The following is a 13587-nucleotide window of genomic DNA, read 5'->3' as shown; positions in this document are numbered from 1 at the left end:
GGCCCATTTTGTTTTAAGTCCTAACTAGCAGCCTTATTTCTAGATAGAGCCTGACCCTGCTTTCTTCAATTCAGAACTTTTCTTGAAAACAAAACCATGGTGAGAAAGAGGGTGGATGTTCCAATACTTTTCTAATGTTTGGAATTTTGAAATTCTTTTATATTATTAATATTGTAAGCGTGTGTTGGCACAGTATTTTAACATATATTCTATTAATAGAGCTTTTATTATATATTGATAACATTTTTAAATAATTAATACTAACAAATTATATTTTTTAAAAAGGTTAATATTTAAAAAATTAACACTAACTTAAAATTATACTTTTAAACAAAAATTATAAAATAATCATAAAATATTAATTTTTCATTTTTATTTATTAAGCAACATTTTTTTAATTAATGTTTTATTAGTGTTAATTTTTTTACTGAAATAAAATAAAAAATTATTATTTTTCATAACAATTTTTTTATTTTTATCTTTTAAGATTTATTTTGTTTTAGAATTTTATAAACTCATTACAGTACGATTTAAATTGTACTGGTATATTTTTATTTTTATTTAATTTAATTTTATTCACATAATTTAAAATTTTAAATTATAAAATTTTTAAATTAAAGTTTAAATAAATATAATTAATTAATAACTTAATTTAATTTAATAAAAATAAACGTATTCGTATTATTATATTTATATGATTAATTATATTTATTCGATTTAAAAAAATAACTATTTAAAATCGTTAATTATAAATTAAAAAATTAATATACTCATATTATTTTTAATACGATTATGTTTACAATACTCCTTTATAGTTTGGTTAATCAACAGTGTATAAAGTTTTTAATTATTTAATAAACCAATACTTCATATATTTTTATTTTTAAATTAGTTTTCTGTAGCTGAAATTTCTATTATTTTCTTTATATTTGTTTTACCTCTTCTACTTTAAATTAAAAAATCCTTTATATTTATTTTACCTCATAGCTCTCTTTCCCAAATCTCACTTCTAACCAAATCCATCACCGTCGTTCACCACCGTCGCCGGTGTCTCGTTCAACGTTACATCTCTTTCATCATTTCTATTGTAGCGTCACCGTCTCGGAGCCACTTCGCTTCACTGGCTTAGTTAAATTTAATTTTATATTTTTATAGTTAAAACTAAATTTAAAAATAATTTTAAAAAAGTAATCACAAATTAAAAAGTAGAATAGTGTTACATTATCATCAGATTTGTAACTAGAGTTGATGTTTAATTCATGAAGTTAGGGTGTAAATATGTTTTTGTGACTAAACTCGAACCGATCATATCATTTTGCATTGATTTGAATATCGAATTAGAATTAGATTTCTAAAAAAATAAGAAAAGAAAAAAAATTTTGCAACGAAGAAAAATAAAAATAAAAAATGTAAATGATGGTTAAAGTTTGATTAAGGTTAAGTAAAAATTATATAAATTGTATATTTTTATTTTTTTAATATATAAGATAATTAGCTCAAATCGAGTCCCAAACTCTAAAAAAATTATTATGTGAAATTTAAAGTTTTTTATTTTTTCAATAAAATTAGTGGTGATTCCTAGATTTTTTTAAAAAAATATTTTTATCTCAAACTTGTATCTTCTCCTCTTTAAAAAATATTAGAGAGTTAAATCTATTTAATTAAATTATGTATATAAATTATTTAAATTATATTTATTTTTTCTTTAAATTTCAATAATAATTTTAAGAATAGTTTTTATTTTTGTGAATAATATTCTCTTTATAATACTTAAATAAATAATTTTTTTATTATATATTTATGTTTATTTTTATGAATTGGTATTTAAATAAGAAGATACAGAACATAAAAAAAATCACAATATAAATGTGTTTTAGTATGTATAATATAATAAAAATAAATTTTGAGTATAATGGAATGAATTAAGTATAAATCAGTAAAATTAAGTTACAAAATGCTTAATATAATTAATTTTTAAAATTAGAAAGAAGAACAATAATTAAATTCATTCTCTTTATACGAAGTATTTATTTTACGTTATATAGTATATATATAAATTTAAATTTTTAAAATTAAAGTTAAATTCATAAATATTTATAAGTAATTAATGGCATAGAATTTTTTTTCCCTTTTAATATGCTTCCACAAAATAAATGATATTTTGGTCTTTTTATTTTAATACATTTAAATAATATTAATACTAAAAGAATATTTTTGTCTTTTTAATTAAATAAAATTAAAATTAAAATTAAATAATTTTAATATTAAAGGGTATTTTTTAGTCTTTTAAAATTAATACTAAAAATATGTTTTGATTTTTTAATTTTTTAAACTTTTTATTTTTTCTAATTATAATGTTATAATAATTTTTTTAAATGTTATAATAATCTAATATGGGTAATATTAATCAAAAAGTGTAATAAGCCCAAATTGGCCTTTTAAGTCTAACGAATCCAATGTAGAATTTTAATCCTAACCCAAATAAATTTTAAATAAAAAAGATAAAACAATCATAAATGCTAACTTTTTTTTAACTTTTTAACAGGAGTTTTAGTACTCTAAAACTTTAGGGAGTATGCAATCGCATCTCGAGAAAGAGTGTGTGAGGAGTTTGATCGGTTTTTTTTTTTTCTTAAGGTTTTATAAAATTGTCTGATTGTGATATCAGTGTTATTGGTATTACATATAAACAAGATTATGAAAATTGGACCGGTCATTAAATTACTTAAATCACTAATTTATTGATTGATTGTGATATCAGCGTTATTAGTATTACATATAAACAAGGTTATGAAAATTGGACCGGTCATTAAATTACTTAAATCACTAATTTATTGATTTATTAGTTCAATAAGTTCAATTGAAATAATCGTTTTATAATAAAATAATAAATAAAATATAATTATAATCTAACATAAACCTTAAAATGTTATCCAAATTTAAAGTATTATATGAAATATCATCAACCAAAGTCTTAATGTCTCCGATTATAAATTTAAAATAGGGTTAAGTATGATTTTGGTCCCCAACGTAAGGGCTGAAAATTTATTTCGTCCCTCGCCTTTTTTTCGCTCAAAAATGGTCCCCAAAGTTTCAGTTTATTTTGAAATCGTCCTTTTTACCAATTATATTTTTTTATTACCAAATTACTCTTTATTAAAAAAATTATAAAATAAAATAAATAAAAAAAAAAGAAAGGGGGTACAGGATAGGGGCCGAGAAAGAAAGAAAAGGGGGGTTGGCAAGAAAGAAAGAAAAGGGGGGTTGGCGAGAAAGAAAGAAAGAAAGGGGGGAGGGGGGCCGAGAAAGGTGGGGGGGTGGAGGGTGGAGGGTGTGGGGGGAGAGAAGAGGACGCCATGCCTGCCGTACCGCCGCCCGCCACTTCTTCTTCTTCTTCTTCTTCCCGCCGCCGCACCGCCGCCCGCTGCTTCTTCTTCTTCTTTCTGCCGCCGCACCGCCGCCCGTTTCTTCTTCTTCTTCTTTCCGCCGACACCACTGCCGAGCCGTTGCCCGCCGCCCGCCGCTTCTTCTTGCCGCCGCACCACCGCCCGTTTCTTCTTCTTCTTCTTTCCGCCGACACCACCGCCGCACCGCCGCCGCTTCTTCTTCTTCTTCTATGAATTCTGTGAATTTGATTTTTTGTGAAATTTCTGGATTTGTTGTGTAATTTGTCGTGGAATATTGTTGTTGTTGAAATTTGATTTTGGAGGATTGTTGTTGCTGATTCTGGGTTCTTGATGATGATGATGATTCTGGGTTTTTATTTGATGATGATGATGATGATTCTGGGTTTTTGTTTTGATGAGGATGATGATGATGATGATGTTGATTTTTTGAGTTTTGGTTGGTGTGATGGATGGTGATGGAGTGGCAGTAAGTGGGGGGTGGTGGTGGTGGTAGTTCTGAGTTCTTATGATGATGATGATGGTGGTGGTGGTGGTGGTGGTGGTGGTGCTGGTGCTTTGCATAATTTTGGGGAAGAAGGGATAGGGGTATTTTGGTCTGAATGACGGTTTTAAAACAAACTGAAATCTAAGGGATCATTTTGGAGCGAAAAAAAGGCGAGGGACGAAAAAAATTTTCAGCCCCTACGTTAGGGACCAAAATCATACTTAACCCTTTAAAATAAGGCCTATTGTTACTTTAGCTAAGAGCACTCTGGATCGGACAAAATAAAGTGTTAACTTCTCCAATTATATGTTTAAGAGATCATTAACTCTTAAATATGAATTGTGTGGCATTCTTTCTCAACATGGTCTTGATTTTTCAAATATTCTTAGTCAAAGATATGATGGTACTAGTAATATGAGAGGGAATGGAATGAGTTACAAGCATTATTCTTAAAAGATTGTCCTTATACTTATTATATTCACTATTTTACTCATCAATTATAACTTGCATTAGTTGCTGCATCTAGAGAAGTTATTTCTATGCATTAATTTTTTTTAAAATTGATTTTCATTGTCAACATCATTTGTTCTTCTAGTAAGCGACATGATGAGTTACATAATGTCAAGACAAATAAAATTGTCAATTTATTAGAAATTAATGAACTTCAAACCGGTAAAGGAGAAAATCAAATTGGTACTTTGAAACGAGCAGGTGATACTCGATGGAGTTCTCATTTCTCTTCTGTTTGCAGTTTGATAAATATGTATGGTGCAACATTGACTGTTTTACAAAAGATTATTGTTGATGGATCAACTTATTCTCAACGTGATGATGCAGATAGTGTTTACAATATCCTAGCCTCATTTGAATTTGTATTGATCTTACATTTGATGAAAGATATTATGGGAATAACTTATGTTCTTTGTCAAGTTTTACAAAAGCAGTCTCAAGACATAATTAATACTGTGCAACTAGTTCATTTTACAAAAACACTTATCCAAAACACGAGAGATGACAAACGGGAGGAATTATTGAAAAATGTAAAATCATTTTGTGAGCAACATGATATTCTAATTCCTTATTTAACTGCTTCTTATGTAGCAAGGCAGGGACGCTTATGTCACCAAAAATATCATATTACAATTGAGCATTATTTTAGAGTGGAGATATTTTTAGTCACAACTGATAAGCAATTAGAAGAGTTGAATGACAGATTCAATGATCAAGCAATAGATCTATTAAATCTGAGTTTTACTCTCATGCTTAAAGATGTTTACAAAAATTTTGACATTTTTAAGATTTCTACTCTTGTTGATAATTACTATTCTGAAGACTTTACTGAACAAGAGAAGATTAATTTGTCTTTTGAACTTCAACATTTTATTCTTGATGCTCGTCAACATTGAGAAATGAGGAATCTATCAACTATTCATGAATTGTGTAGATGTTTAGTAGAAACAAAAAAGCCAAAAGTGTATTACTTGATTGATAGATTGTTTCGTCTAATATTAACTCTTTCAGTTTCTAAGATAACAATCACAGGATCAAAGAACAGTACCTCAACAATAATTTATCAAAGTACCAAATTAACAATATCAATAATATGAACTAAGATCAACAACACAACAGCAATTAAAATAACTAAAACCAAGAAAGAACATCAATCCAGATATAAGAAAGAACAAGAACAAGAAAAAAAAATCAACTTTCACATGTTCTAAAACTCGAACAGATGATGCTAGAGCTCAAATACGCAACGGAAAGGTAGCTCAGATGAGGGAAGCTTGGCAAAAACAAAAGCGGAAGCGTGGTGATAACAGAGGGATGGAGGCCTCGAGCTCGAACAAGCAACAGAAGGAGCAATTAAATACAACAGAACAACAACAACATAACAAAGTTAATAACATCATCAACAATCCAAAACCATAGTAATAACAATAATAATTGAAGAAGAAAAATCACAAATTAACAATCATAAACCAAATAAAATAACAATAACAATACTTTCTAGAGAACAGAGGTGAGGGAGCACGACGGAAGCCTAGACGCGGCAGAACTGGAGAAGAGATAGCCCGGACTGTCGCAGAACTGGAGCCGAGGAGGGTGGTGCGCGGCGAAAAAAGAGCAGAGGAGGGTGGTGCACGGATGAAACGAGAGTAGAAAATGGTGGAGTGCTGCAGAACTGGAGCAGAGAAGTGATAGAGTGAGGTGAAACAGAGCCGGCACGGCAAAACAATAGTTACGTGATGGAGGAAAGATGCGAGACGAGTTGCAGTGAGGACGGCGGCTTCAAGCACTGTCGAAGACAATCACACATGGAACAGTGGCCTTGAGCAGTCACGACTTGTGATGGCGACAGTGGCTAGATGGAGCAAGTAATGGGACTTTTTCTTCTAAGGGAAGAGCTCGAGAGAAAGCAGAGTATTGCTGAGCTTAGGGGAACTGAATTAATGTTCTCTTTTTTTTTTTTGAGTAAATACCCAATCCGACCTGACAATTACCTCGAAGGGACTATGAGGCCTCCAAACAAAAAAAATACCCAATCCGATTCTTGATCTTTATTTCTATGGGACTGATTAGTTCCAGTGCAAAAAAAAAAAACAGGAGCTAATCAGTCCCATAAAAGTAAAGCTCAGGAGTCGAAAATATTTTTTTTGTTAATAGTTTTTTTCATAAACGAAACCGCGTTGTTTTCCTTCAAAATGTGAAAACCAACCGAGTCTAAGTTCGATTTGATTGGAAAATTTTTGGCCGGTTAGGTAGTCCAAAAGCCATTTTTAAAACGGGATTATGCATATTAGCCGAATGGCTTTTTTGTCGGTTTCGAGTTCGACCGGTGGTGTGGAGGTTCACTACTCAAACCATGTAGATTTAGATTGGCGGACTAAGGGTGTATTTGGTACACAAGTTGGAAGCACAAGAAGTATGTTCAATCTTTTTGAACGCTGTAATTTTTGTTTGTCTAACTTTTTTTCTCAAAACGCGAACATGATTTTAAATTTGAACTCCCGTTCACCAGAAGCAACAAATTGTAGTTTTTTGAACGCGCACTACTCTGGCTGATTCTCTCTCTCTCTTCCATTGAGGTAAACCCTAAAACTTTCTTTGAGGGCCGCCGCTGCCGCCTCAATCTAGGCCGCGGTGGCCCTCCGATGCTCCTATCTCCCTTTACCTCTTCTCCTTTGCTCCTGTCTTCTTAACATTTCTCTTTTTTTGCCTCTTCTGCCTCCCCTTCTTTCTCCTCCCTTCTCCTTCTCCTCTGTTTCTGTTCTCCTCCACCTCCACCCATTCTACTCCGTCACCTCTTTAACTTCTCTCTTTTCTCTTTGCTTTCCTATTTCTTGCTTTATTTACTGTTTTCTGCTTTTCTTTTAGAGATCTAGATTTGAGATCCAAATCTAGATCTAAAATAATTTCTTTCGAACCTGAGCTTAGCTCTGTGTTCCTGTTTGTATAACCCATCTGTGATTTTTCCCTTTGTTTGTGGTGGCGTTTTGGTTCCTGTTATGGTTGCTGGTGGTGTTCTGATGATACAAATCTGTTCAGATCTTGAAGGAAAATTCTACAAAGAAATGGTTTCGTTTACAAGAAAACTTTCAGATTAAAAAAAATTCAGATTTATATGGAGAAGAAGAAGATGTATCTTATTGGCTTGCAGCACATATGTGTAGATTTAGAAACAAAAGAGAATCTGTTTGGCCTTTGTTTCTTCTTTTTAAGATTTTTAGGAATCGAATGTTGGGCTTGCTATCATATTTTAGTTCAATACATAGGATATCTATCTTCTTGTTATCTATGTAGAATTGATACTTCTTTTATATTTGTAAGTGCTGCATGGCTTTCCTATAATTGAGAAACGTTTCTTTCTGTCAAAAAAAAAAAATTGTAGCTTTTGCGTTGATAAATTAAAAAATTAATTTACATTTTACCAATTTTGCCATTCAATCTCATTTAGTCATTTACAATAAAAGGAATTTGGATTCTCTAAATTTGAAATTTGTATTTTAGATGGTAAAGTGTGATCTTCTACCCTTGAATGGTTTCTCTCTCATATTTATTCTTGGTCCCACCTATAAAATAAATTGTGAAAGATCACACTTTATTCTCTAAAGTGAAATTCAAACTTTAAAGAATTCAAATCCCAATAAAAGATACTAAAAACAATCATTAGAGTTTTTTGAATTTTTTATGGCTATGCTTTACAAATAAATATTTTTTAATATTATTATTAGTACTCTTTTGTTAAGTTTTAATTTTTATTAACTTTTTATTTATTTTTCTTGTTAATAGCATGAATATTTTATTTTAGAAATTTTTTTTATGTTCACTTATGTATATTATTATATTTTTTAATAGAATTTTTAGTATTCATTGTTCATATAAATTTTTTAATTATTTTTATTAATACGTATTTTTTTATAAAACTTTATTTTTTTATTTGATTTTGTATATTTTTTACTATATATTCTTAAATTAGTATATATTTTATTTATTATTGTTAATTTTTATAATATAAATTTTATTAAAAAGATATAATTAAATACAAAAAGAGTATTAACAAATTATAGTGAAAAGAGTATTAAATTTCAATGCATAAATTTAAATTATTTTCAAAAGAAATTATAGTCAAAGAGTATTAAAATAATATAGTTTTGAATGATATAAATTTATGTTTTTTTTAGTAATTTTTATCTAAACGTAATTTTGAATTATGTAATCCAAACAATATTTATTTTATTATAATTCATTTTAATACAAAATTGCCAAACATAAATCATATTAACACCAACTCACTTTTTTATGAAAATCAAATTTATAAAATCAATTTTATACAAACTCTCATTTACAAACTCTAATTCAAATACACACTAAAATTTATTTCATTTTGTCATTTTCTCTTCTACATATACATTCGTAAATAGGTAAATATAATGTAATGGGAATCATATTACACATTACATATACGAAGAGATTTAGATGCTCAATTTTTAAAGAAACCAAAATCTTAAAAATATTTTTTAATAATAAAAAATTTAAATGTCTATGAACAAAAGATTAGAACCTTATTTATTGTTTTTACTAAAAATATTTTTATCATATTTTTATAATTTTTTTAATTGTTTAAATTTTTGATAGTTTATTCAAATATTTTAGCTTAAAACCTGATAAGCAAGATAACATATTGTTATTAGATATTAATAAGGTTTAATTATTCTATTGGTTTTTATAGTTTTATAAAATTTTCAATTAAATTTTTATATATATTTTTTTTAATTGGATCTCTGCATCAAATTTTTTTCAATTAGATTTTTGTCTCTCTTGATAGAATTTGGCTTAATTGTATAAAGATCTAATTAAAAAAAATTGGTACATAAATCTAAATTAAGAGAAAAAAATATAAGGATTCAATAAAAATTTTTTTGGTACAATGACTCAATTAAAAAAAAAATATAAGAACCTAATTAAAAATTTTACAAAATTATAGAAACCAATAAAATAATTAAATTTTACTAATAATTATATATATTACAGATTCTGTGATCCAGCACTTTGAGCGAGTTGATTATCTATCCATTCGATTTTGATAAGTATGAGAAGGAAAACAATGTGCCTTAACTAAGTTAACTTACCACCTAGTTAGCTGGGTTAACTCAGCTGGCAAATACTAACTACCTTTGAGTATTCTTCGTTTCTTCATTCCTTCCAGAACTTGAGAGGAGTCACCAACATTTGATTCCATTCAATTCACCCTTCACAAGCCCTAATTTTCAACCAGGTAACGTTCCACCTAGTTTTCTTTCTTTTCCCTTTCAGCATTCTCTTCTAACCTTGCTTTTATCGAATTCTAGGGTTTATCACGCATAGAATTTGACGATTTGATTCATGTTTCTCTCTTCTAACCCTACGCTTTACTAACCGTTCTTTTATAAGATTCTATTTAGATCATCGTTGCGTTGACGAAATCATGTAATTTGGCTTTCAATATTTTTTCCTGTTAAAATAATTGTTCGATTGGTTGTTTATTATATATCAATGCTAATTATGAGTGGGATCATGCCATGTTTAATCACTGTATTTTGTGTAGATTGTATAACAAAGAAAATTTCTTGGCTTTGATGGTGATGCCTGTGATTTTGGTAATTTGACCTGAAGCATTAGTTCAAATTGCGGTGGTTGTTTTGTTTGTATCATCTTTGTGAAGCTTTGTGCAAGTTTATTTATTAAATATAAGTGTATGTTTGTTCGTGCTTCCAGTTTTCGTAACTGTAGTTTACTCTTGAGTTTATCGGTGTTGATGTATTAGTTGCATTGGAGATTTGGAAGATTATTATGATTTGGCAGTGATGATTGAATAGGGCACACTTTTTTTGATGCTGTCATTGCGAAGCTTGTTGCCAGTAATGGTATTAATTCAGCTAATGCGGTAGTTATTTGTCCAGATCAGGGCAGTCTATTTGGTAGGGCTACGACTTACATTTCGAAGAGTTGGTTTCATGTCTGAATCCGACGCATAGCTTCCTACTACCGTTGGTAAGAGATTGAAGTTCTACTTTAACTTTCTCTTTTTGGTCAGCAGACTCTATCTTCCATTTGTTTTATTATAAATCTAACAGGTTGGGCATTATATTCATATTTGTTGGAGTTGAAAATTTTGATATGAAGATATTATTTATACTGGTCAGTTGTTTTTTAGATGAATGGAACTCTTCTTCTTCACAAACTTCTTTCATTTTTCCCCCTTTTGGACATGGATATACTAATTCTGAAGTATTAACACTTTCTAATTCTCTCCTTTGTTTCTATTGTAGTTGCTGATATTCTATTGTGGAGGCAATGGCAACTTTCCGTGGCTGTCATTGTTGTTGCAACAATTGCCTGGTTCCCGGTTGATTGGACCAGTTTACCCTCTTTAACCATTTGTTCAGATGTCTTGCTGATTTTGATTGTACTCTTGTTTCTGCGTGCTAACTATGCGGCCCTTAGAAATAAGTATGACCAGTAATCCTTGTTCTGCATATACATGCTTTTCATCATTTTAAAGTGAACATGATCATTGCCTGTCTTATTTTATTTTAATTTTTAAATGCAGACAACCACCAACATTACAGAGCTAGTAGTGTCAAAGGAGATGGTCAATAATGTAGCAGCTTCATTCCGGGTCAAGATCAACAATTTGCTCCTTATAGCACATGATATCACTATTGGAAAGGATTTCAGAATATTTTTTAAGGTTAGCTTTGTATTAAGTGTAGCAATTTAGGGATTGTGGCTGGGGAGTTGTGATATGAGCAGTTAGTGATTCAAGTATGAAGATCCGTTTTTTCCTAAAATAAACTAGGTTGAGTGTCATCTGTTTAAAAGGATAGCTGCTGTTAAATTTAAGAATGACTACTTACAGTTTCTAATGGGCTTATCAATCACGCAAAAATGTGATCTATATTAATACATTCCTTCAACCTGCATTGTTGAAGTGTTACCCTCAAATTCATCAGTTATTTTTCAAAAGTATATGTGCACTTGTTCTGTTATCATGGAAAATTTTAGTTTTGAGATTTGCTAACTGGGACATCCTTCTTTTCTCAAAACAAAATAAAAAAAAGGATAACAGGGGAAGTATTTTGAGGTGGTATGTCAGCTACCTTTCTACTTCAACCTTGTTCATGGCCTACTTGTGTCTTACACTTTTATGCTTTGATTTAGTGATACAACTTTTTGCATTTAGATATTGGATTTTGTAGATATCAATTTGTGTACATGACTTGATGAATAACGAGCAGAGGTGATTCAGTTTATTGTTTACTTGACAGGTGGTGGCTTGTTTGTGGCTTTTGTCTGTCATTGGAAGCATCTTCTCTTTCTTCACACTCACAAGGTTGGTATGGTTGCATCTTAAGTTTATTTAATGTATTATAAATTTTGTACTAAATAATATTTAGGTGTTTCACTTGAACTTCTTTTGCCATTCCTTTCACTGCATTCTCTTATTGTCTTGTTTCTGGTGTGAGGTCAAAGTGGATTCGTGTCCATTCATTTGCACCCTAATTATTCTCAAACTTCCATTGCATTTTCATGGTTTCATTAATGCACACACGTTTATGTATTTTCAAACTAGGTTGCATGTCATGTCATTGTTCCTATTTGACTTGATGCTTTTTGTTTGGCGCTGTATAGAGTCATTTTGCCATTTAAATATGAACACCCTTTGTATCTAACTTTATTTACATTTCTTCCTCTTTTATTGTGACAGGAACCCTCTTGATGTTTACTATCCCGGTGTTGTATAACAAATATGGAAATTTTGTAGATAAATGTTGTGGAATGATAAATCACCAATTTTCAAAACATTTAGAATTGTAGATGAGAATGTTTTAATAGATTGCTACATAACATACCCAAGGACAAAGAGTCTTGATTTCCAGGATCCTTCAATTTATACTCTTTTGGAATCTTGCCACAATGTTGCCTTGTAAGTATGAAACATCTTTATAATGTAGATGTTGTTCTTGAATCAAATAGCTTGCACCCACTTTAATCAGATTTTGCAAACATGAATTAGACAGTTTGCATTCACTTTAATGAGATTTTGCACACATGTATCAAACAATTTGCACCTAGTTTAATGAGATTTTGCACACATAACTTAGCATAGTTTGTATCCATCTGTGTCTGTATCTGAATGCCAGTATTACTGTTATTATGATTATGATTATTATTATTGTTATTATTATTATTTTCCAAACAAACCATGGTTAAATTGGGTGAAGATTTTTTACTTTATGTTTGCAGAAATTGAAAGAATGTCGTTGTTCTCCTAATTTGGTTTTCACAACGATAAATTCACTTACAAGAGAACAAAAACTTGAAGTTGATAAAATGAGATTCTCATACTTGAAGATTATTCAAGATTGGAAAGTTGATAGGCAGTTATTCCTCCACTTGCTAAAGCATATAACACAACAACAAGCAAACTGGAATTAGTGGTGGGGGATATCGATGTGACAACAGATAAAATTGGGGTAGATCTAGGATTACCTTCAATTGGTAAAAGCTTTCCGGAAGAAGAATGGACTTCAGAGCAAGAAAGATTGGTTGCCCCATTCAAGTCTGTGAGAAGTCCATGGCTACAAGAAATGTTACATTCAAGAGAAAGTAATGTTTCAACATCTAACAGGAGAGATTACTTTAGGAGAGCACTTACAATATTCATTATTAACTCATTCTTGGCACCAAAAAATAGTCCTGTCACATCCCCAAAGCACATACCTGCCATTGTTGACGTAGAGAACATCACAAGATACAATTGGACAAGAATGTCACATCCCCAAAGCACATACCTGCCATTGTTGATGTAGAGAACATCACAAGATACAATTGGACAAGAATTGGACAAGATTTGTGCATGATGAGCTTATGAAAGGGGGTTGAAAATTTCAAGAAGTATTGATAGTTGTTTTTATGTTTTGATGGTAATCAATCTATTGTACTTATCTTTTTTTCATTTTTCGATTTCTCTTTTGATGATAATCATTACATTTACTATTTTGCTTGTAGATTATCTATTATCACGAAGACGCATTTGGAGATAAGGAAAATTATATAAGGCCTCCACCACCATAGATTGCTTATTGGGATAAAAAAAACTTGACAAAAAGTTGATATAGGAGTCATCAAAGTAAAAGTCAATGGTTTGTTTTA

General features: G+C 30.1%; 1 pseudogene; it reads left to right on the top strand.

Moving 5' to 3' along the window:
- Positions 1 to 10385: 10385 nt before the first annotated feature.
- LOC112716400 (reticulon-like protein B16) lies at positions 10386 to 12635 on the top strand (annotated as a pseudogene).
- The last annotated feature ends 952 nt before the right edge of the window (positions 12636 to 13587 follow it).

The sequence above is a fragment of the Arachis hypogaea genome, chromosome 10 (assembly GCF_003086295.3).
Source record: "Arachis hypogaea cultivar Tifrunner chromosome 10, arahy.Tifrunner.gnm2.J5K5, whole genome shotgun sequence".
Taxonomy (NCBI): domain Eukaryota; kingdom Viridiplantae; phylum Streptophyta; class Magnoliopsida; order Fabales; family Fabaceae; genus Arachis; species Arachis hypogaea.
This window is presented reverse-complemented; position numbering and strand designations above follow the sequence as displayed.